The sequence below is a fragment of the Juglans regia genome, unplaced genomic scaffold (genome assembly GCF_001411555.2).
Source record: "Juglans regia cultivar Chandler unplaced genomic scaffold, Walnut 2.0 Scaffold_674, whole genome shotgun sequence".
Lineage (NCBI taxonomy): Eukaryota > Viridiplantae > Streptophyta > Magnoliopsida > Fagales > Juglandaceae > Juglans > Juglans regia.
Genome location: NW_023361600.1, coordinates 238,741 through 263,701, shown reverse-complemented (window position 1 = coordinate 263,701; position 24,961 = coordinate 238,741). Strand labels below are relative to the sequence as shown.

The window sequence follows — 24,961 nt, the reverse complement described above, 5'->3', positions numbered from 1 at the left end:
ACCGGTGAAGCACATCCAACCTCATTTTCGATTTGGGTATTTTTGGTCTTCAACCACTCTTTGCGCCGCCACCCACGGCCAATCACCACCACCACTAGCTTCACCGACATCCCTAAGCCCAACCCTATCAATCTCGGATCTTCGTTTGTCCCCGTTTAAAAGTGAATTTTTGAGACTCACGGCCACAGTGCATTTTGCACTGTTACGTTGCTGAGCTGCCGCTTCTTGCACTTCCGTGATTCTCCGAAAATTATTATATAGCGCTGTAAGTATTTTTCTAAAGAACTGTCGTGATTTAAATATATTTTTGCAGTAACTCATTTCATTGTGATCTGGTTGATTTTGCCAGACTAAGTCCGAGGAGTATGGGGGTCGGATGGATTAGTGGAAGAAGTTTGTTTGTGTTATTTGGGCTGTGTTGAATTGTTGGTTGGGTTTTGTGTAGTACATGTACATTGCATAATTACACGCATGATTATGTTTGTAAAGAAAACTAGGTTTTCATGTACTGCATTCATGTTCATGTGTTTATTGAAAACTAGGTTTTCATGTGAAAAGATTTTTGGGTGCGTGTGTATTACAACCCCAAGCCGAGATAGGGCATTATCTCGGTAGAGCTCCTCTGGTCACTCGGAAACGGAATATACTGAGTGACATCCCCTGGATTGTGGCTGGATGACAAAGGGATCGGACGAGATGGTCTCGTGCCGACTCCGTAGCCCCTTAGCTGGCGGGGGCTAGAGGATGCTTGGCCATGAACGCACTGGGCGTGGAACTGGGCATCGCTTGTTACGTAGTGGGTGCTTGGCCACGAACGCGCTGGGCGCGGAACTGGGCATCATTACGAAGTCAGGACGTGCGGATGGTCCCTAGGGGATATTATGATGCATATGGTAATAATGGATTAATGGACTATTTTCTGAGAAAATAACGTGTGTTGAATAAAAAGATTTTATGTGAATCATTTTCTGGGAAAATGTTTTACGGATATTTTGGGGCAAATGAGATTTTGGTGTGTGTTGAAAAATACTCATTTTCGGAGAAAATGATATTTTGAGAATAAAGTATATTTCATCATGTGGATGCTTGTTGGTTACATTAATGCATTTTTATTCCTGAAGGTTGTTTGGGTTATACTTACCTGCGGTACCGTTTTGTGATAACGCAGATTTTGATGCAGATAAAGATGAGGGTGAGCCTGAGGATTCGGCTCCACCCGAGGAGTGATTTGGTATCACTCATTTTATTGAGACTTATAAATAATTATTTTGGATGACTGTATAATTTTTTTAACCTTTTTATAGATTGTTTAAATTGTGTTTAAACTTTGGTACTTAGTTGATTAAATTATCCGCTATGTTTTTATTGTACATTGTTGCATGTACACACACTTGGCACTATTATTGGGATGTGTGACCGTGTTGTCATCATTCTAGCACTTCGATTCTCGTGTTTCCTTACATGGAGGTCGGGGGCACCACTAAGAGTACTTCTATATCCAAACCGAGCCTTCAAGTTAACATAAAGTCATTTGAGTGTTTTTTTTCTAAGTATTTTTTTAAAGTTTCTTAAATAATTATTATCATACACGTCTATCAATCTAACAGAATATTAATATATGAGTAGTGTTACTATGCCTTTCTCAATTTGTCCACATAGTGCCGCACCCTAAGTGCAAATTGTACTTTTTTTTATTTGCTCTTTATTTCAAATAATTTTAAAACATGTTTAAACATTTTTAAAAAAATAAAAAAATATTAATATAGTAATAGTCACTTTCGAAAAAAAAAAATTAATATATAGACAGTCAAAATGAAGGTACAAATAGAGGAGGTATAGTAACATTATTCTTAATATATATATATATATATATATATATATATATATATATATATATATATATAGAGTGTGTCTATGTTCCAAGGAAATCATGGGGATAATCACGCCATTTCAGCTGCACATTCTAATTGATAAAATGGAGCCAGCCATTATCTTGATATAGAGAGGATGGCAGCTTCCCTCATTACTTATTGAAATGATGTTGTGACAGAGCAAGAATACCATATCATGTATATTTCAGAATACTTAATAATTTTTTTTTACAAAATTTGTCCTATCTATGATCTATATATGCCATGTTATTAAAAATTAGTTCTTATAGAAAATAATCTACTAGTATGCAGTTTATGATAAGATGATAAGATCACATTATGCATACTCGATCTGGGATTATGTTACAAATAGTCTTTTCACCTACTTATTTCAAGACTACGACGAAATATATATTTTGTTTCAATTTTTGGTTTTTGTTATATTTTTGTTTTATGCTATATATATTAATATAAGAGTTATACTTTCGTTGAAAAGCAATATCAATAGGAAGGCAAAATCTTCTAATCGGCGATTCCGACGATGCCCAAAACGTAGACCTCTTAGAGGACTTCTCTTGAACCGCAAAACATAGGATGCCCAAACCCTTTCTCTTCCAACCCCACGAACGCCCAAGCCATTTCTCTTCCCTCACCGACACCCAGACCACTTCCCACAATTTGTGCAAACAGATGTTCAGATTTTCCAAAATCAACAAACATGACGTGATATTTGAGAAACTTATCAAAATCTAGCCAGCCATGTCCCACAATTTGTGCAAATATATTGATTATATATTATATATTAGTATTACATGTTATTATAAATTTATATATTTGTGTTTATACATAATACATTAATATTAAATGTTATTATACATTAATTATTATATAATTAGTATTATATGTTATTATACATTAGTGTTACATGGTAGTAATAGTTAATAGTATGGTGTTTACATATACTAAAAAATTATTAGTGAATTTAGTCTATTTATATTATAGTATAAACATATTATTTTATAATAATTTGTTCATACTTGTATATTATTGAATTTAATTAACTATATAAGTTATAGTTATATAAAAAATATATATATATTTTTATAAAATATGTATAATATTAGAGTTAGAGTTGGTATATCGTCACATCCGACTTTTTTATTTTAAAAAAACTTCGGAGTCTGTGCGTAGTCGGAAACAGAATCGAATTTTTAAATTTTTGTTCAACCCTAATGTCAAAAATTAAATTAATTTGGTAAAACTATTGATTGACTTGGCTACATTTTCTAGAAGAAGTGAATGATATAACCTTATAAATATCATTCACTTCATTTGTTCTCAACAAATGACTATCTCTGCAAGTTATGATATATATTCACCCTAGTCCCTAGACCAAACCAATCAGGACAGCTCCCTGATAATGCCATTAGTTCTTTTCAACCATCTACATCATCAAGGACGATAAAATCCTTTTTATTATATACGCAGCATGCTCCTCATGATCACCTAATTCACCTTGATTCCCTCGCGATGATCCCATATATGTATTTCTTCTTGCATGATCGTAGAAAGAAGTTTTTGTAAAGAAGCTAGACTACTAGCTTTAGATTCTTCTCTAATACAATAAATAATACTGCTTCCTACAAACTGATAAGAAGCTCGATCATAAATTATTTCGGCCAGCGTTGTCTTACCAGCGCCACCCATCCCATGATCAATTCCTACAAAGCGAACATCGTTCGATTCCATAGCCAATAAGTTCATCATTTCCTCTACACGGGAGTTTATTGCAACAAGTTTCTAGTAATCATGACGTAGTGAGAATCTAAAATTCAATTCAATAGATACAGTACCACTGATTTCTTCTATAATTGTTACTTCGTACCTCTAAATTTATAGACCAATTAATATTGACGAGACTTGAATTGATAGAATATTTATCTTTTTTTATTAGAGAAATCTAAGCTCTTTGATTCATACTTTACCATTTTCCCTCTTAGCAACACTTGAGCTGTCGAACCAAAACCAAACAATGTAAACATTTTAAAAATTATAATTGTCATAAGTAGAATATAGATAGATAGATGTTAATAACAGCCCTAATGACAACAGTAGTGTTAAGTACCAGATTATTAAGGCTTCATTTGGATGTTAAGATGAGATATTGAAATGAGATGAGAAATTTGTAAATAATAGTAAAATGATTTGAGTGATCGAAGATCGATGTTTTATACAATTTTGAGAAAAGAGATAAAAAAAAACTTGAATTCAAATATTATAAAATCAAAATATTGTTAGATTATAATTTTTTAATATTATACACTACAAGAAAAATAGGGTTTGTGATGGATTACTTACGATAAGAATGACTATTTGCAAAAAAACAAATTCATTTTTTGCAAGAAAAATTAAATAACTGACTAGAAATAAGTAATTTTGTTGTAGTGTTATTTTTAATATAAAGTTAAAATATTCTGAGAGAGAAAATAGCTTCCATTGCCAATTCACAACATAATCATAAGCGAACTACTAGAATTTTTATTTTTCTGATAACGAAGGCAGTGATTGCACATAATAAAGAAGGTGAAGTACTTAAATCTTAGATAAACAAAGGCAAAAGTTTGTCATATAAAAATGATAGGCATGAGAATACAAAAACTTTGGCTTTAATCATGTAGAATACTTGATAGGGCGTGAGCGCATGCAGCCACATAAAGCGAGAGATTTTTCCCTTCTATATATCAATATTGCTTGTTTAAAATCGGCAATATTGCTTTTGCACGGATTTCTTTTTCCTCTCGAGGGCTCTCTGAGTAGAGGCTTCCTACCTGCCCTGTGTAGGACTAACTTTTTTTTTTTTTTTTTTACCTATTTGTGTGGTAGTGTGTGTGGAAACTATGGAGGAAGATCTTGAGAAGATGTGTGGAAAACTATCCCTAACTGATCAGGAAGAGGAAGTCGTGGTAGTGGATGAAGAGTCTCTGGATGGTGTGCTAGGTAGAAGTGAAAAATGTCTGTTGTTTAAACTGTTCACTGATAAACAGTTTAATAAGGAGGCGTTTAAGAGTACTATGAAGCGTCTATGGCACCCTGGTAAGTCTATCTCCCTTCGAGATGTTAGTGCTAATCTATTTATTGCTAAATTTGAGGATCCATGGGATAAAGAACCCGTTTTCAGAGAGGGACCTTGGGCTTTTGATAAGCACTTGGTTCTCACAAATGAGGTGGATGGGTTGTAGCAGGTACATCAGGTTACTTTCCCTGAGGCGCTCTTCTGGGTTCGTATCCATGATCTCTCGATTATGGCTAGGAACTGGAAGATGGGACACATAGAAAGGAAGGAAGTTGGTAGTGTGGTGGAGGTCGATTTGGAGAAGGATGCACAGGCCTGGGGGGAGTACCTACGTATTAGGGTAAAGTTGGATGTTACTAAGCCCTTGTTACGTGGTAAGAAGGTTTGTGTGGGATCTTCAAATCCCTTCTGGGTTCGGTTCTCTTATGAACGACTTCCAAATTTTTGCTACATATGTGGTACGCTTGGTCATAATCATAAGGAGTGTAATCAGTGGAGGCCATTGATGGACAAGTTTTCAGTCTCTGAGTTTCCATATGGTCCCTGGTTGCGTGCAGGGAACTTTGGCGAATATAGAGGACCTGTACACCAGGAGGCAGAGAAACCATGATGGTAGTAGTTCTCCGATGAAACATGGGCCAGACCAGTCTACCGGAGAATCTTCGAGTGATCGAAATGTAACTGCTTCCGAGGATAACGTGGGAGCGGCGGATATTGTGGAGGAAAGTTTGGATAACGGCCAAGCTGGTGATAATTGTCAGGTTCCGTTACTAGATATTCACAGGGTGGGTTCTGTAACTGATGCGGATAAGGTGGCGAGTAGTTTGGCAACTGATCAAAGTCACGATAAGATGAAACTAGTAACTGATGAGGGTGTAATGGAGAGTTGCATGGCAACAGAGCAAAGTCAACAAAAGTTGAAATTTGTAACTGCTGCGAAAGTTAAGGGCCATGCAGTTGCATCTCGACAGAAGGGTATTTGTGACATTTCAACAGTGAAGGCTAACATTTCCAGGATGCGGTGGTGGCTAGAACACAGCCCCACCGAGCTCAATGAAGATCCTTAGTTGGAATACACGAGGGCTTGGGAACCCTCGTGGTATTCGTACTCTTGCTGATTTACTCAGAAGAGAAGATCCCGATGTTTTGTTTTTGCAAGAAACAAAACTGAATGCTGCAAAAATGGAATTCTATAGAGTTAGATTTAAGTTTAATTGCTGCTTAACTGTTGACGCGGCTGGTAGAAGTGGGGGCCTTGCTTATTATGGAAGCAAGATGTGCCTCTATCCATTTTGAGTTATTCAGCATCACATATTGATGCTATGGTAACTTACATGACACGAACCTGGTACATGACAGGTCCATATGGTCAACCTGATACTGCAAGACGGATGGAAACTTGGAATCTACTAAGAAGTTTGAGGAGGTATCCTGAGGAGGCTTGGCTTGTATTTGGAGACTTCAATGAAATTTTATCAGTACAGGAAAAATGGGGGGGAAGAGATCGACCACAACAGCAAATGGTTGATTTCCAACAAACGATTTTAGATTGTGAGTTAAGGGACCTTGGTTTCTGTGGTCCACAATATACTTGGTGCAATGGTAGACAAGATATGGCTTGTGTTTATGAGAGACTGGATAGATTCCTTGGAAATGTATCTTGGTGTAATCTGTTCACTAGAGCCTCAGTCACTCATGGTTCTCTCTCTTATTCTGATCATCTCCCACTATGGATTGAGCTGGAGGGCCCCCAGTCAAGACGAGGGGGTGCTAAGCCTTTTAGGTTTGAGGCAATGTGGATTAGTGAAATTGAATGTTCAAGAATTATACAGCAGGAGTGGCTTGCTGCAGTTTCCTCAAATGGAATGCAAGGTGTTATGGACTGTATTTATAGTTGTAGCAGTAAGTTACAAAGGTGGAACAAATCAAAGTTTGGTAAGGTCCAGGTCAAGCTGAAAGAAGCAAAGCACAAACTCTTCATGGAACAAAGTAAGGATCCAACAGCATTAAATACAAAGGAGATTGATGAAGCTTTAGTTGAAGTTCAGAAATGGATGGAGAGGGAGGAGATAATGTGGAAACAGAGATCAAGAGCTCTATGGTTAGCAGAAGGGGATCAGAATACTAAGTTTTTCCATGCTAAAGCATCTCAAAGAAAGAGAAAGAATGGCTTATCAAAACTAATGGATGCCAGTGGCTGTTGGCAGGAGGGAGAACATTGTGACAGACTAATTGTTAATCACTTTTCTTCCTTGTTTACTTCTGCAGGATCTAGAGATCAGGAAGTGATTCTTGATAAAATGGAGAGGAAGGTCTCAAATGAGATGAATGTCGAACTTATTAAACCCTTCACAGCTGGTGAAGTTCTTCAAGCATTGAAAGAGATGCATCCCAACAAAGCACCAGGGCCTGATGGTATGCCACCTCTCTTTTTCCTGAAATTTTGGCCTGACATTGGTACATCCATTACAAATGCTGTTCTACAAGTTTTGAATCATGGAGAAATGCCTCAAGCTCTCAATCACACTTTCATCACTCTGGTCCCTAAGAAGAAGAGTCCTCAAACAGTAAATGACCTTAGACCAATTAGTTTATGTAATGTTACATATAAACTAATTTCTAAGGTCATTGCTAATAGAATCAAGCAAGTGTTACCTGTGATCATCTCAGATACTCAATCCTCTTTCATACTTGGCAGACTCATCACGGATAATGTACTAGTGGCCTATGAAGTTTTAGACTATTTGAAGAGAAAGAAGAAAGGAAAGAAAGGTTTTATGTCTATCAAGCTTGATATGAGCAAAGCTTATGATAGAGTCGAATGGAGTTTTATTGAATCTGTTATGAGCAAATTGGGATTCCATGAGAAGTTAATTCAGCTTGTGATGATGTGTGTGAGGACTCCTACTTTTTCAATCCTGATTAATGGCTCTCCTACTGGTCTTATTGTTCCTTCTAGAGGGTTGAGGCAAGGAGATCCTATTTCTCCTTATCTATTCCTCTTGTGTACTGAAGGTTTGATTAGCCTTTTGAGAGAGGCTGAAAGAACTAATGCTGTTACTGGATTACAGATTTGTCGTGGAGCTCCTAAACTGAATCATCTGCTTTTTGCAGATGATAGCTTGATTTTCTGTAATGCTGATGTGGAAACAAATGTAAGGTTGCAAACTCTTTTAGAGCAATATGAAGTTGCCTCAGGTCAGCAGTTGAATAGAGAGGAAAACAACAATGGTTTTTAGTGCTAATGTGAATCAGCACAACAGGCATGCTATTATGAATTTGTGGTGCTCAACTCAATTGCAACACTATGACAAGTACCTTGGGCTACCAACTATGGTGGGCAGGTCCAAATCGAGGGCATTTGCAGGCATTAAGCACAAAGTTTGGCTCAAGTTGCAAGGTTGGAAGGGGAATATGTTCTCTCAAGGGGGTAAGGAGATCCTCCTTAAAGCAATAGCTATGGCAATTCCATCTTATGCCATGAGTTGTTTTAAGCTTCCACCAAGGCTTTGCTCTAATATTGAGAGTATGATGGCAAGGTATTGGTGGGGTCAGAAGTAGGAGGAGAGAAAGATCCATTGGCTAAGCTGGAAGAAGATGTGCAATTCGAAATTTGTGGGAGGCATGGGGTTCAAAGAGCTTGAGGTTTTCAATATGGCTTTGTTGGCAAAACAAGCTTGGAGATTATTGCAAAATCAGGATAGTTTATTCCATAAAATGTATGCAGCTCGATATTTTTCTGATGGGAATCTGTTGACAGCTTCTCTTGGAGGAAATCCTTCCTATGCTTGGAGGGGTATTTGGGAAGCAAAGAGGCTGCTAGTGCAAGGTGGCAGATGGAATGTGGGAAATGGAAGTTTAATCCATATTTTGAATGATGTTTGGCTACCTGGATTTAGAAATTTGAGACAAGCACTGGGATATGAACAGAGTACTGAACATAGTAGCCAGCTGGACAATAAAGTGTTCTCTCTTATTGATCAAAGTACTAAATGGTGGGATATTGCCAATGTTAGAGCTCTTTTCAATCCAAACATGGTGGAGGCTATACTTAGATTGCATCCAAGTCATACTGGTGCTGCTGATCATTGGCTGTGGGAACATGAGAAGTCAGGTTCTTTTTCTGTCAAAAGTGCTTACAGTTTCTTTAAAACTATCTTGCAATCAGAACATGGGGAATCCTCTAATGGGGCTGTGATGAAAAAATTCTGGACTGCTCTATGGAAGTTACAAGTTCCTCATAAAGTTAAGGTTTTTGCATGGAGGGCGTGTAAGGATTGTTTATCAACAAAGGCAAACCTAATCAAAAGAAAACTGGACATTGAAGGAAAATGTTGCTTTTGTCAACATCCATTAGAGGATTTGAGGCATGTGCTGATATTATGCCCTTCCACCTATGGTTTTTTAAGGAGTAGGTTTGCTGTTTTCCAAAATGGTGACCAAATCAGCTCTTTTCTCACTGGTGCAATGGATATTTTATTCAAGGGCAATTCTGAGGATCAGTCGGATTTCTTCTTGATGGTTTGGGCTTTTTGGTTCAGAAGGAACAAAATGGTTCATGAACAGATTGCTTTACCACCTCAGCAGGTTATTGGATTTGCTTTTACAAAGAAATTGCATAGTATTGTGGTTAGACAGCAGTTGGGGAACCATATTTCTAAAAACATGGTGTACAGATGGTCACCCCCTCCAGAAGACTCTCTTAAGCTAAACATTGATGGGGCTCTCTTTTTTTATTTAAAAAAAGCTGGTATGGGCGCAATTTTCAGGAACCATATGGGTGAAATTCTTATGGCATGTAGTAGAGTGGAATCTGTTTCTCTGGAACCAGAACAAGTTGAAGCTGTGGCTTTATTGAGAGGCCTTCAATTGTGCATGAGCTTGGGTATACCAAAGCTGATAATTGAAAGTGACTGTTTGTTCCAAGTTGAAGACGTTAATAGATCATTTGAGTCAAATGCAGTTATATGATCTGTGGTAGCAGAGGTAAAAGGATTAATGCAAACTTTTCCTCATTGTGGCTTTCAACATTGCAGTAGATTCACAAATGAGGCTGCCCATCGACTTGCAAGACATGCTTAGTCTATTGAAGATATGCTTATTTGGTGGAATAGTGTACCTCCTTTCATTGAGAATGTCATTTTCATTGATCAACACTATTGTAACCTATCTCAAGGTGTTATGCCTTTATGAAATGAATGTTCTTTTCTATCAAAAAATAAAATAAAATAAAATCAGCAATTGGAATTGAAACATCATCCATCATTAAGATAGTGCACGGTCTACTCACAAGTCGTGCGTTGGTCGTTCTCCTTTCGTAGTCATCATCGTTATTAATAATGAAGGAAGAAATTTATTCTTTTTAAGATTATTGATATTTTTTTTGTATGTGTATAATATTAATCGAGTTACACGTGTTTTTATAACATTCATTCACCTCATTAGTGGCCTAGCTAATAGTGGGAGATTTATGTGACATTAATGACAGAGGATGTATCCATTTCTTTCAAAAGTAGTACTATGCAGGACTTATACACCAAGACTATAAATAGAATTAAATAGATGAAAAGTAAGCAGTGTTACTCTCATCACGATGGTCGGATCTTAATCGAAGGTGCTAAATGTTGATTGTTGAAATAATAACGATTCTTCAAATACCAGATTCTTCAACCAAAGAAGTTGTGGGCAATCTTTCAGATGGTTTTTCTTGAACACCTTATCTTAGACCTATAATGTTCTTTTGTCTTACAAGATACTCTAATTTGTCAAGCACTTATTTTATCTTTTGTTCTATTTTCTTAACAAAGGGTACCTAAGAGAATTAGAGATGGCTTTTCGTACCTTGCTTGTAACCAACTCAACAGTCAACATAATGTGTTGGAGCAAAGGAATCAAACAAAAAGGGAAACAGTAACGCCCCGACCCCAAGGGTCCAGAGAGTTAACTATAATACATGACAATCAATTCCAACATTTCTAAAACACTTCCGAAGCCTTCAAATCAAATGTAAACACTTCAAATTTAGTTAACCACACATACTCGTATATAAAATCCTCAATATAGAAATCCCAAAAATTACCAACTTATCTACATGTCACTTAAACTCACATTTCAACAATGTAATTATCAAAAATAACCAATACTCATCGAAAACTTTCTATTCTTAATCCACTATTCTTAACTCATCTCACCCAATCCTTCATAGTCTTGATCCTCAACTGAAATATCTAAAAATCATCTGAAAATATTGGAGATAAGAGGGGATGAGTTATCAACAACTCAGTAAACAGATAACATATACTAGTATGCAAACATGAGCATTTACTGATTTCAGAATGTAGAACAAAACACTTTATTTTCAGAATGCAGAGTCAGAACATGTTATCAAAAATATCAGAGTTCAAAGATATTCTTATTCAAATTCTTTTGGCATAGCATAACCGACCACCATCGTACCAGAGTATCATATTATATCAGAGGCCATGTTTAACTCCTGTGGTAGGGTTGTGCAAACCCCAATAGCTAACCGAGCAGAAACAGAATGTGAATCTTCTCCTTATTTATTCTCGGAGCCCCGAGTGTGCACACAGGAAAGGCCACCAGAAAACCACTTTGTTTGCAAAGTGGGTGCACCAGAAACAGAACAGTTGGTACCAACCCAAACAGAAGCCACTATTAGCACCCGTGGTAGGTCAAATAGGTCACCATCCACAAACCACATCCCGATTCAAACTGTCATTCCAAAAGTTTTCAGAAATTACATCATATCAAAGTACAGAATATCTTCAGAACAGAATAGAGTTTTCAGAAATCACATCATATCAGAGTACAAACTATCTTTAGAACATAACATAGTTTTCAGAAAGCACAAAACATAATTTTAGGCACAAACTTTCATATTCGCTCTCTTTTGCACAATTCAGAAGTAAAATGAAAAATAGCTCATATCTACACCAGTCATGCCAGAAAATATTTTATTCTTAAACAGAATCTCATGAGTAATGCAGAACAAATAATTGAGATAGTTCAAATCTCTTTTCATAACAAAACATGCATATTTTCAAAAATCAACATCAGTCTATTTTATTTTTATGCAAATCTAGCATAGGAACCCTGCTTACCTGGACAACTTAGCATTTCAAAATTTTCCTAAAAAATTCCGAGTCGACTATAAATCGTCACTTATAAAAATAATCACATAATTTCAGTAAGTTTTCAATCAATCACGGGTTTCGATATTTAAGCCTAAGCTTCTAAAATAACCTATTTTAATTCCTCAAAACTTAGAACCCTCATAATCCCAAAATATATCATCACTTCCTAAAATTACCAATATCCAACATAACCCACATCAAACACAAAACACAAATATTTAAATCCGAAACAGCCAACAAATCTCATAGCATATACCAATCACACAAACAACTCCATCATCAAATCCAACCGACCCCCATACTCCTCGGACTCAGTCCGGCAAAACCAACCAATTCACAGTAAATATGAGTTAGTGCAAAAATACGTTTAAATCTCAAAATTTCTTCGGAAAAATACTTACAATGCTATAATATAATTTTTTAAAGATCACGAAACTGCAAGAAGCGACAACGCAGCAACAAAACAGTGCCAAATGCATTGTGGCCGTGGGTCTTAAAAACTCACTTTTGAATGGGGACAAACGAAGACCCGAGATTGCTAGGGTAGGGCTTAGGGATGTTGGTGAAGCTAGTGATGGTGGTGGTTGGCCGTGGGTGGCGGCGTAAAGGGTGGTTGAAGACCAAAAATACCCAAATCGGAAATGGGGTTGGATGTGCTCCACTGGTAATGGATCGGAGCTGGGGTTGGGTCCATTGGGTTGCTAGGAGGTCGAGGATGAAGTGGTGAAGGAATGGTGGTCGGAGGTGGCGCGACGGCAGTGCGCAAACACAAGAGGTGTCGCAGCTTGGTGTTGCACGTGGGGGATAATGGCAGCGCGGGAGGAGCTGAGATTGAAGGGGAGGGGTCGCCGGCAGGTGGGGAAGGAGGTGGGCTGGTCGGTGTTGTCGGACGGTGGCGCACGGCGGCGGGCTGGGGAGGAGACGCAACGCAAGGGAAGAGAGGAAGAGAAGTCCTTTGCGAGCGGGAGAAAAGTAGAGGAGAAAAAGGAGAAAAGAAAATGAGGGGAAAAAGAAAAAGAGGAAGAAAATAAAAAAGGAGGAAAATAAAAAGTGAGGGAAAGAAATGAGGTCCAATCCTCACATCTTGGGTCATAAAAATGATCAAACGGAAATAATTTCAAAATAGCAAGTAAAATAAAATAATTCAAACGTAATGATTAAAATGAAAATAAATAATTAAATCCAAAAACAAGTTAATTTAATATGAAAAGAAAATTAAATGCATAACAATAATTAATATTAAGGAAACATGTCAAATTTAATTTTCACAAATTAAAAATCATAAAAATAATCCCACTAAAATCTGAAAATTTAAAACAAGATAATCAATTTTTAAATTAAGAACGAATAATCCTTCAATTAAAAATACGGGGTGTTATATTCTCCCCCCTTAAAAAAATTTCGTTCTCGAAATTTGTAAAGTCAAACATCACGCTAAAGCAGGATACAAGATACAACCCAAAACACGCTCGAAAAGACCATACCATCAACAACTCCCAACAAGCATAAGTAATGTTCTCTCAAGTCTGTTTCCATAGATGATTGCATCATACTCGTATTAGTCCCTCAGTGGCACAACACGTCCAGTATTCCTAGGGTGGCTATGATATTTAAAATCTCATTTTTCCACAAGAGCCTTAATACAACATTCAAGGAATCCCAATGATTAATAGCTCTATTTGATAATCTATACCAACCTCAATTGACTCCTACGGTATAACTTCCAAATCTTCATTATATTCTACCTTTGGTAATCTAATGGTCACTGCCAAAGTTAACCATCAATAACATAATTGGTACAACTGAGTGATTGGTCTCCAACTACAAGTATCGCTTCAAAAATTCAAGTCACGACTAATTTCTCAAAATCAACACAAAATTTGAACTCCTAATTAAAACCAAAATATCACGCTCTTACTGCGTACTCTGATAATTCGCCACATGCATAAAATTTATGTCCTCATAAAAACAACACCATCGAGTACAAGGTGGCTCCAAACCTACTGACCAGAAAACTCTTATCACATTTTGGTAGAAAAATGCTTGATCTCCCAAAACCATAAATTATTTCACTTTTTCCTCAAAATCACCAAGAATGCCTTCTTGAATCTACACCAACTATCATCCTTAAATTGATATGGATCAAATCCCAAAACCTGCCATTATAACCCCGAACTAATAACAATCATTATCCAAAGTAGATCAATACCTTCAATCTCCAAAGAAATAATCTCCTTGAAAATTCCTATATCAATAACTCAACTCTAATCAACCCCATTTTAATGGTCACACACTAATCAGTCTCCAAAATAAAACAAGCTAGCACACCAAGCTTGCAGAATTAAAAACTTAAATCTTATTTCAATTCAGTCATTCGAATCTGTAATTCTAAAACCTTAAATTATACCAGAATCATTTTTCGAAATCTGTCAGATCGATGAACTTATATCCAATAATAAAACAATTGACTCCCGAAGCTTTCAAAATCTAAAATATTAAATGATAACAATCATTTCCTAAAGTCTGCAAAACCTTAAACTTTTGGTGAAATTCCCGTAAATCTATCGTTAAAGTTTGTTGGACTTACAACCTCATATTCTAAAGCCTCGTGTCATACATCCACGAAATCGAAAACCTCAAATATCCTACTCCCCAAATAGATCACCCAAACCATGCCGTTCCTTTGAAACCTTGATATTATAAAAGCAAACCAAGTCGATAAAAGTTCAAGCCTACTACGCTAAATATAACAATAGTATTCTCAGTCGGACCATCTTCCGGCCATAACTTAATCTTTAACCCACTTTTCAGCTTCGAACGAAACGAACAAAATAAAATAAACTTAATAAATAAAATAGCATAATTTCAATTCAAATAAAATAAAATCAAACAAAACCAAATAAATTCAATTTAAATAAAAATAATAATTTCAAATTAAACCTTTAAACTTTTCTGGTACTGCACATATAGTTTTCCCATTCTTAGCCATATCTTTAACCAACTCATATAGTCATTCCTATCATCTCATATTGAAACACAACATCGCTCTAAAATCCAGTACATCTTTAGAATCTAAACCACAAAAATCTAAACCTTAAATCTTAAAAAGATTATCTCTTATAGTCCACAAAGTAAGCTTGTCGAATCTAAAATCCTTAAACCTCAAAACCTCAAAACTCAATTATAAAGTCTGCAGTTCCATAAAATTAGCTCTTATTCTTTACAAATCCACACCTCAAATCTGAAGTTTCTTTCTAAACCCACGGACATCCAAAACTCAAATGTTTTTAGTCTGCAGAACCTCAAACCTGGCTCTGATACCAACTGTAATGCCCCTACCCCGAGGGTTCAGAGAGTTAACTCATAATACATGACAATCAATTCCAACATTTCTAAAACTCTTCCAAAACCTTCAAATCAAACGTAAACACTTCAAATTTAGTTAACCACACATACTCGTATATAAATCCTCAATATAGAAACCCTAAAAATTACCAACTTATCTACATGTCACTTAAACTCACATTTCAACAATGTAATTATAAAAAATCACCAATACTCATCGAAAACTTTCTATTCTTAATTCATTATTCTTAACTCATCTCACTCAATCCTTCATAGTCTTGATCCTCAACTGAAATATCCAAAAATCATCTGAAAATATTGGAGATAAGAGGGGGTGAGTTATCAACAACTCAGTATGCAGAGAACATATACTAGTATGCAAACATGAGCATTTACTGATTTCAGAATGCAAAACAAAACACTTTATTTTTAGACTGCAGAGTCAGAACATGTTATCAAAAATATCAGAGCGAAAGTTCAAAAATATTCTTATTCAAATTCTTTTGGCATAGCATAACTGACCACCATCGTACCAAAGCATCATATTATATCAGAGGCCATGTTTAACCCCCGTGGTAGGGTTGTGCAAACCCCAGTAGCTAACCGAGTAGAAACAGAATGTGAATCTTCCCCTTATTTATTCTCGGAGCCCCGAGTGTGCACACAGGAAAGGCCACCAAAAAACCACTTTGTTTCCAAAGTTGGTGCACCAGAAACAGAACAGTTGGTACCAACCCAAATAGATGCCACTATTAGCACCCGTGGTAGGTCAAATAGGTCACCATCCACAAACCACATCCCGATTCAGAATGTCATGCAAATTTTTTTCAGAAATTACATCATATCAGAGTACAGAATATCTTCAGAACAGAACAGAGTTTTCAGAAATCACATCATATCAGAGTACAGAATATCTTCAGAACAGAATAGAGTTTTCAGAAATCACAAAACATAATTTTATGCACAAACTTTCATATTCGCTCTCTTTTGCACAATTCAGAAGTAAAATGAAAAATAGCTCATGTCTACACCGGTCATGCTAGAAAATATTTTATTCTTAAACATAATCTCATGAGTAATGCAGAACAAATAACCCAGGTAGTTCAAATCTCTTTTCATAACAAAACATGCATATTTTCAAAAATCAACATCAGTCTATTTTATTTTTATGCAAATCTAGTATAGGAACCCTGCTTACCTGGACAACTTAGCTTTTCAGAATTTTTCACAAAAATGTCGAGTCGACTACAAATCGTCACCCATAAAAATAATCACATCATTTTCGTAAGTTTTCAATCAATCACGGGTTTCGATATTTAATCCTAAGCTTCTAAAATAACCTATTTTAATTCCTCAAAACTTAAAACCCTCATAATCCTAAAATATATCATCACTTCCTAAAATCACCAATATCTAACATAACCCACATCAAACACAAAACACCAATATTTAAATTCGAAACAGCCAACAAATCTCATAGCATACACCAATCACACAAACAACTCCATCATCCAATCCAACCGACCCCCTTACTCCTCGGACTCAGTCCGGCACAGCTAACCAATTCACAGTATATATGAGTTAGTGCGAAAATACGTTTAAATCTCAAAAGTTTTCAGAAAAATACTTACAATGCTATAATATAATTTTTGAAAGATCACGGAGCTGCAAGAAGCGACAACGCAGCAACAAAATAGTGCCAAATGCACTGTGGCCGTGGGTCTCAAAACCCACTTTTGAATGGGGACAAACGAAGACCCGAGATTGCTAGGGTAGGGTTTAGGGATGTTGGTGAAGCTAGTGATAGTGGTGGTTGGCCGTGGGTGGTCGCGTAAAGGGTGATTGAAGACAAAAAATACCCAAATTGGAAATGGGGTTGGATGTGCTCCACCGGTGACGGATCGAAACTGGTGTTGGGTCCGTTGGGTTGCTAGGAGGTCGAGGACGAAATGGTGAAGGAATGGTGGCCGGAGGTGGAGCGACGGCGGCGCGCGAACACAAGAGGTGTCGCAGCTTGGTGTTGCGCGTGGGGGCTAATGGCGGCGCGGGAGGAGCTGAGATTGGAGGGGAGGGAGGTGGGCTCGGCGGTGTCACCGGACGGTGGCGCACGTCGGTGGGCTGGGGAGGAGATGCAACGTACTGGAAGAGAGGAAGAGAAGTCATTCATGCACGGGAGAGAAGTAGAGGAGAAAAAGGAGAAAAGAAAATGAGTAGAAAAAGAAAAAGTGGAAGAAAAGAAAAAAGAGGAAAAGAAAAAGTGAGGGAAAAAAATGAGGTTCAATTCTCACATCTTGGGTTACAAAAATGATCTAACGGAAACGATTTCAAAACAACAAGTAAAATAAAATAATTCAAACGTAATGATTAAAATAAAAATAAATAATTAAATCCAACAACAAGTTAATTTATTATGAAAAGAAAATTAAATGCATAACAATAATTAATATTAACGAAATATGTCAAATTTAATTTTTACATATTAAAAATCATAAAATTAAACCCTCTAAAATATGAAAATTTAAAATAAGAGAATCAATTTTTAAATTAATAATAAATAATTTTTTAATTAAAAATACACTAAAAATACGGATGTTACAAAAACCAACCAAGGAAAGGCGACATGCAAACAGGTGGAACGATCGTTCAACATGCCATATACCATTTCATGCAATAATGTTCTCTGCTTTTTTAATGCATTCCAAGCTTGACTTCCCATCACGACTTGACGAATATTAAATTCACGTCTCTAAAGATTGGGGGTGTTAAGCTTTTTGGTTTGTTAGTTGGGCCTGCATTTTTGTTTTTTTTAATAGGCCTACATTCTTGAAAGCAGCTACATGTGACGTCACATATTTATTCATATTAAATGATAGAATACTATAAAGTACCGTATATATTTATTTTATATATATTTTACTATACTAAAGTATAAAAGAAAATATAAAATCATATATATTAATAATATATACAATCATATATATAGTAATTTATTCTAAAAGTATCATATATAGCATAGTAAACTATAATGGAATATATAATATGATATATATTAGTTAAGTATAAACTCATATATATAGTACTATATAGTTTCATAATTATATATTATCATATATAATACTTTGATAGTAAAATATTATAAAATATTATATATATATAATATAATATGTATATATTATTATGTTTTCATTTAAAGTATTATACTATCATAATATATATATATATATAATATACTATAATACTGTATATATATTACAGTATATATAATCTAGTAATCTGCTATAATAATATATATTATACTAAATTATAGAATTATAAATTTCATTTAAAATAGATATTAATTATAATATACTATAATATATATTTTTATTAAATTTAAAACAAATACCGCTCGATGGGTAAAAAGCACCGATTGAACAGTTCTTTAATTGATGAAGCAAAGGAAATGAAGCAAAAGTGATGAAGAATAGTGGAGAGAAATAAGATTACAAGCCCTGATGATCTTTTGTTACGACGCTAAAACCGAAGTGAAGAAATTAATGAAAAATTAATAAAATAAATTAATTAATGAGATCAGGTGTGTGTTTTTTTTTGAGAAAAGTTGCCTTCATTGATAATAAGATGTATTACAAGAAGTGATGAAATAATGGAGTTTCCTCCATGTTAACAACGTAATCAGATGCATATAAAGCAGCCTTAGCTAGATTATGGGCAACATAATTGCCTTCCTTGTGCACATGACTAACTCTATATCCTTGCATTTTTGCCATTGTATCTTAAACATCGCCAATGATCATCCCAAAGTAACTCCTATTATGCTTCTTGAGGTTGAGGTTGAGATCAGGTGTGTTAGTGGAGGCCAACTCATTCATTCACGTTATTCGCAAATGACGTTACCCAACCCAAGCATGTGGCCGACAGTCAACATCATGTGTTGGAGCAAAGGAATCAAAGAAGATCACACACTTAGATCCTCTTGTGCAATCTTTCCAAAGACACGGCTAGTGTTACATAGAGTTGATCTTTTAAATTATCCAAAAAATGGAAGTACAAAACTCTCCAATTACGACTAAAAGTCAAAGGACCACTGTAACATTCCGCTAGAAATTCAATAGTGGAATTTCTATTGGCTTTAGAAGCCTCGAATCGACCAATTACAAAGGTTCTAGTCTATTAACATAGTCAGTATTATAACTCACTATAGTACCAGAAGTGAGATTTTAATTATTTGAAGTAGATAGAAGTGTCAGAATGAGTTATGGTCTGAGTCATTAGACTCAATTGATTATTGAAGATTTTATGACACAATAGACAACTTTCATATTTTCAAATGAAATGCCTGTTGAATACTGTGAAATTATTTTTGAGGGGCACTTCAGAGTTGAATTTCGATAAACGATTTTCACCGTATAAGTTAATATGAATATTTAGGAATTTTCAATGCTAAGTTTATTATTCACTTTTTTCGAAGTGAATAGTAGCCTCGGTAAGTTTATCAAGTACATTGTTTTCAAAATCACAATATGAAATGTCCAAATTAGATTAGAGAAATTTTATTTGAATACTTGACAAGATCTTAACCACACATAGTGAATAGTATTAGACACTTGACATCATGAGTAACGTTTAATGTATTTGAAGGAATCAAGGTGTGAGATCATGTCACCTAAGTAAAAACCATATTCCATCCGATCAATCAAATTGTGCCAAACTAAATAGGATTTTCACCCTAGTAAATTCCTATACAGTTGGTATCCAACCAAGAACTCAAAAGTATGGTGGAAACTGAAATCCTAAGCGGTTTTATCGAAACTATAAAGTTGACCTCCAAAACTTAACTGAATCGGTTTTTAGTATTGTGTTTAATCACTTTATTAAATTAATTTTAAATGCTTTTAATCTTTTAAATTTATGTTAGAACATCATTATTTAACTTTGTTAACCTTAGATAATTGATTGGACTAAGAGAAATTAGATTTTTGTTTGATAGCAGTCCAAATCCTCTTAAAACTTGAAATTAAGGCCCATTCGGTTAAGAGGGAACTGCGGTCACGTATATCGGTTTTAGAGTACTTGATAGGGCATGAGCGCATGCAGCCGCGTAAAGCAAGAGATTTTGCCCTTCTATACATCAATATTGCTTGTTTAAAATCAGCAATTTGAATTGAAACATCATCCAATATCATTAACATAGCACGCAGTCTAATCACAAGTCGCGCGTTGGTCGTTGATCTCCTTTCGTAGTCATCATTGTTATGAAAAATGCCAAAAGGAAGAAATTTATTATTTTTAAGATTATTAATATATTTTTGTATGTGTATAATATTAATCAAGTTACACGTGTTTTTATAACATTCATTCCCCTCATTAGTGGGAGATTTATGTGACATTAATGACAAAGCATGGGAGTGAAATAACATCTCTAACCGTTCCCCAAAATGCAAAAGTATCAAAATCACACATCTTTAATGATATCGTGTATGGTAACTTCATCTAGCCTAAACGGTGAGTGCTATTTTTAGTCCCCATGAACTACATATCAACTCATCATGAGATTAACGTATCTCGAAAGAAAAGGAATTAAGAAGTATGGCTTGCACAAACCAAATTACTAGATTCTTCTACTTTATATTTAAAAGAGTAATGCTAGATATAATTTTAAAGTGGTTAAGTCCCGCGTACTCTTTGAAAAAAAAATGAGGTCCATTATTAAAAGATAATTTTTATGTATGACATCCATGTTTTTCAAAAATAGCACTATGCGAGACTTATACACCAGGACTATAAATATCATTAAATAGATGAATTGTATAAAACCTGATCTTACACTTAGAATATAAAGTCTACTTATTCCTTAATTAACGTCAGAAATGATCAAAAGCAGGAAAACTAAAGTGATTACAAATTAAGTTGCCTGAGTGAGAAAAAGAAGTGATCAAAGGTTGAAACATAAAGTCACACTTACAGCCTTCTCTTCAATCTTGCTAAAGATACTGCTGGAGTTACATAGAGTCTATCTTTTAAGTCATTAAGAAATCGAAAATATGCAATTCTCCAATTAGGGCTAAAAGCCAACGGGCCATAAACCGCCCAAAATCCAGTAATGAAGCCATAGATGCACCAGTACAGTTATATGAAACTATGGAAAAATAAGAGAGATAAGAAAATGTAACCACCATTATTAATAATTCTTTGAAGCCGGCTGATCATCTTTCAATGGTTGACTTTTCGAATGAATGAATTGTAATATTTTGAAGAAAAAAAAAATTCTCTGAGTTGTTTACTAATTTGAAGATCTAAAGGAATAAAGAAATAAATATATAAATTAAGTGAGCTCCACAACATATATTTATTGTTGCCCATATCGCTAGATCACTTGGTGTGTCTCTCTTAATTAGGTTTCATTTAGATCTAAATGTTGTGTGAACCATGATCCCAATATTATTGTTGCTTATATATATAAAATGATATATATGACTTTAGCCTATCTCTAGAGTAGCAGTGTCGCAAGGTTGGCCGCAAAAGCCTAATCTTGTGTATTTTCAACATTTCATTTCTAGCAAGCAAGATCTCACCACTAAAAATAAAATCATGTCATCCCAAAAAATTTTAGTCGCAAAAAATTAATTTCGATCTGATGCGTGTTTTAGTCTTTTTTAGTGATAGTAGGTGGCCAATAAATACATTACCAAATATTTAACTACTTGCAGAGACATTATATTGTCGCAAACATATATTATTTAAAAAACAAAAACAAACAAAACAATGCATTTTGTCGCCTAAACTCTTCCCCCTTCATTCTTTTCCCTCTTATTTCTTCTACCCCCACAACTTACAGCCTCTTCATGTGCAAGAAGATCACACACTTATATCATCTTGTGCAATCTTTCCAAAGACACGACCAGTGTTACATAGAGTTGGTCTCTTAAATTATCAATCGGAAGTACAAAACTCTCCAATTACGACTAAAAGTCAAAGGACCACAAACTCCCCAAAAACCAGTAACGAAGCCAAACGCTACCTTAATACGAAACCATGGAAATGTATATTCATATCTTTCTCATTCTCAATTCCCTTATGATATGTGTTGTCCCTAGTAATATGGCCACAGTCAGGAAGTGGTGCACCACAAAGTCCAGGATTGCCCTCATATACAGAAGCATCAAAACTTTTGAGTTGAGTTCCTATTGGTATTTGTCCATGCAGATTATTGTTCGTGTTAGAAATACTAAATCAAATTTTACAATGGAAGCGATATTACCTTGTTGGCAAATCGTAGATCTAGTGCGATTGTTCTACGAATTCTCTGTTGTAGTTATTGTTCATCCGAAATGCTCTCTTATCGATGGTGGAGTGTACTGCGTGGTAATACCAGAGCAACATTTACAAATTCTATAGCCTAGATGTCATGACTAGAGAGAATTCTTTTGAGAGAGAGAGATCATTTTCTATTTTGTTCCACACACACACACACTTCTCATCTAAAGGGGGTTTGCGCTATGTAAATAGTCCGTCTAAGTATAACTCTTGCCTGGCCATTAAGGGCCAACCATCAAAGGCTCATGAAGTGGCTTAAGCCACTTCATAACCCCCAAGAGAAGGGGAATGGGTGCCTACTATGGGTACCCCTTTCTTACATGTCCCACTCGAGTGGAGTGTCGAGTGAATATCAAGCGAACACTAGGACTTTGCTTCGCTCAAGCCCACTATCACATGAACTCTATGGCTAAGCTTCGCTCGAATGACTAGTATATTATTAGTGAATTTAGTCTATTTATATTATAGTACAAGCATATTATTTTATAATAATTTGTTCATACTAGTATATTATTAAATTTAATTAATTATATAAGTTATAGTTATATAAAATATATATGATTAACATATAAAAAATACATCTATTTTTATAAAATATGTACAATATCATAGTTGGAGACAGTACATTGCCACCTTCGACTTTTTTACTTAAAAACACTTCAAAATCGATGCGGAAACGAAGGAAGAATCCGACTTTTAAATTTTTGCCCAGCCCTAATACCAAACATTAAATTAATTTGGTAAAGCTATTGATTGACTTGGCTACATTTTCTAGAAGAAGAAGAAATTCATTTGATATAGTGAATCAGTGATTGCAAATTAGTAGCTACCTGGTTTTTTTTCCAATCATGACTAGAGCCAACTTTTCTTACCGACATTGTGGACCTGCCTATGTTTTAGGGAGAGAAAACTTCTCCAGACACTTTTTAAACCTACGTTTTTAAATAGGAGCCCGATGAGTTGGAACCTCCAAACTGACTGATACAGCTTCTTGTTGTATTTAATAGTGTGAGAATTTTAACAAAAATTCACTCGTCACGGACTCACGTGCTCAACGAGTAACTGCTATTTCGGAAATACCATCCTTCAAAAAATAAAATCATATTGCATTGGTGTTGATTTATTTATTAAAAATGATGTTTTGATTGAGAAAGTTTTTAAACTTGTTTTTATCAATATTTGGAAAAGAATGAGACCTGTTAAAACTTTTTAGGAAGAATATTTTGGTGCGACAATATCTACTCTATGTCTTTATAATTGAAATTGAAATTGGAATTGGAATTTTCACACGTTAAGCCTAGGCCCGAACAGAAAAGCCCGAGCCCAAAAGTAGGGATCGGCTCAACCTTCACCAACTCCATAGGATATATAATAAAAAAAATCATAAAGCCTGAATCCATATAGAATCCATACGTTTTGCCATAGACACAATATATAGTTATTGTTTGGAGTAGCCAACAATCCATGTATAGATTGAACGTGTCCGATATCTTGAAGTGCATTCTTAATAGATTATTTAGAACTCATGATTTTGAAAATTTAAAAGAAATAGTTCAATGTAGCCCATCCCGGCATCCAATGGATTATGTATTTTATAACTAATATTCAGTTTGCTACTGTACCATCTCTGATCTATACAACATTATTAACATTTGTATAAATATTTAATTTATTTCTCTATCTACTTTTTGCTCTTTATTAATTTATTTATCTACTTTCTACGTTTTATTTTAATTTAAATGAATAAAATATATTAAAAAGTATACTATTTAAATAATATAAAAAAAAAATAGATAAGCTAATATATGATATATTATAAAAGTCAGTATGTAAAATAGAAAAAGTGAATTTTGATGATATATTTTAAATGACAGGATGAAGAATCCATGCTCTGTATTAGTTTGTAAATTTAGCTCGTATAAGATCTTGATGGGCTTTCACTCTCTCTCTCTCTCTCTCTCTCTCTCTCTCTCACGATTAGGGAAGGAGACTCCTTTCGACTTTAACGCCGACATGCATACATCATCTGGGGTGCATTGTTAAGAGGGTGGCAGCTTCCTTCATTACTCATTGAAATGATGATGTGATAGTACGATAATACTATATCATGTATATTTAAGAGAAAAAAGCTAGATGCGGGTGAGTTTGCGCACACCCTTGCACACAAAGAAGACTTGGGATGGCCAGCTGGAAATTGATAAGGT

At 35.2% G+C, this 24,961-nt stretch overlaps 1 pseudogene; it reads right to left on the bottom strand.

The window, feature by feature from the left end:
* LOC108982402 overlaps positions 1 to 24,961 on the bottom strand; it is a 48,122-nt pseudogene that overhangs the window by 18,443 nt on the left and 4,718 nt on the right.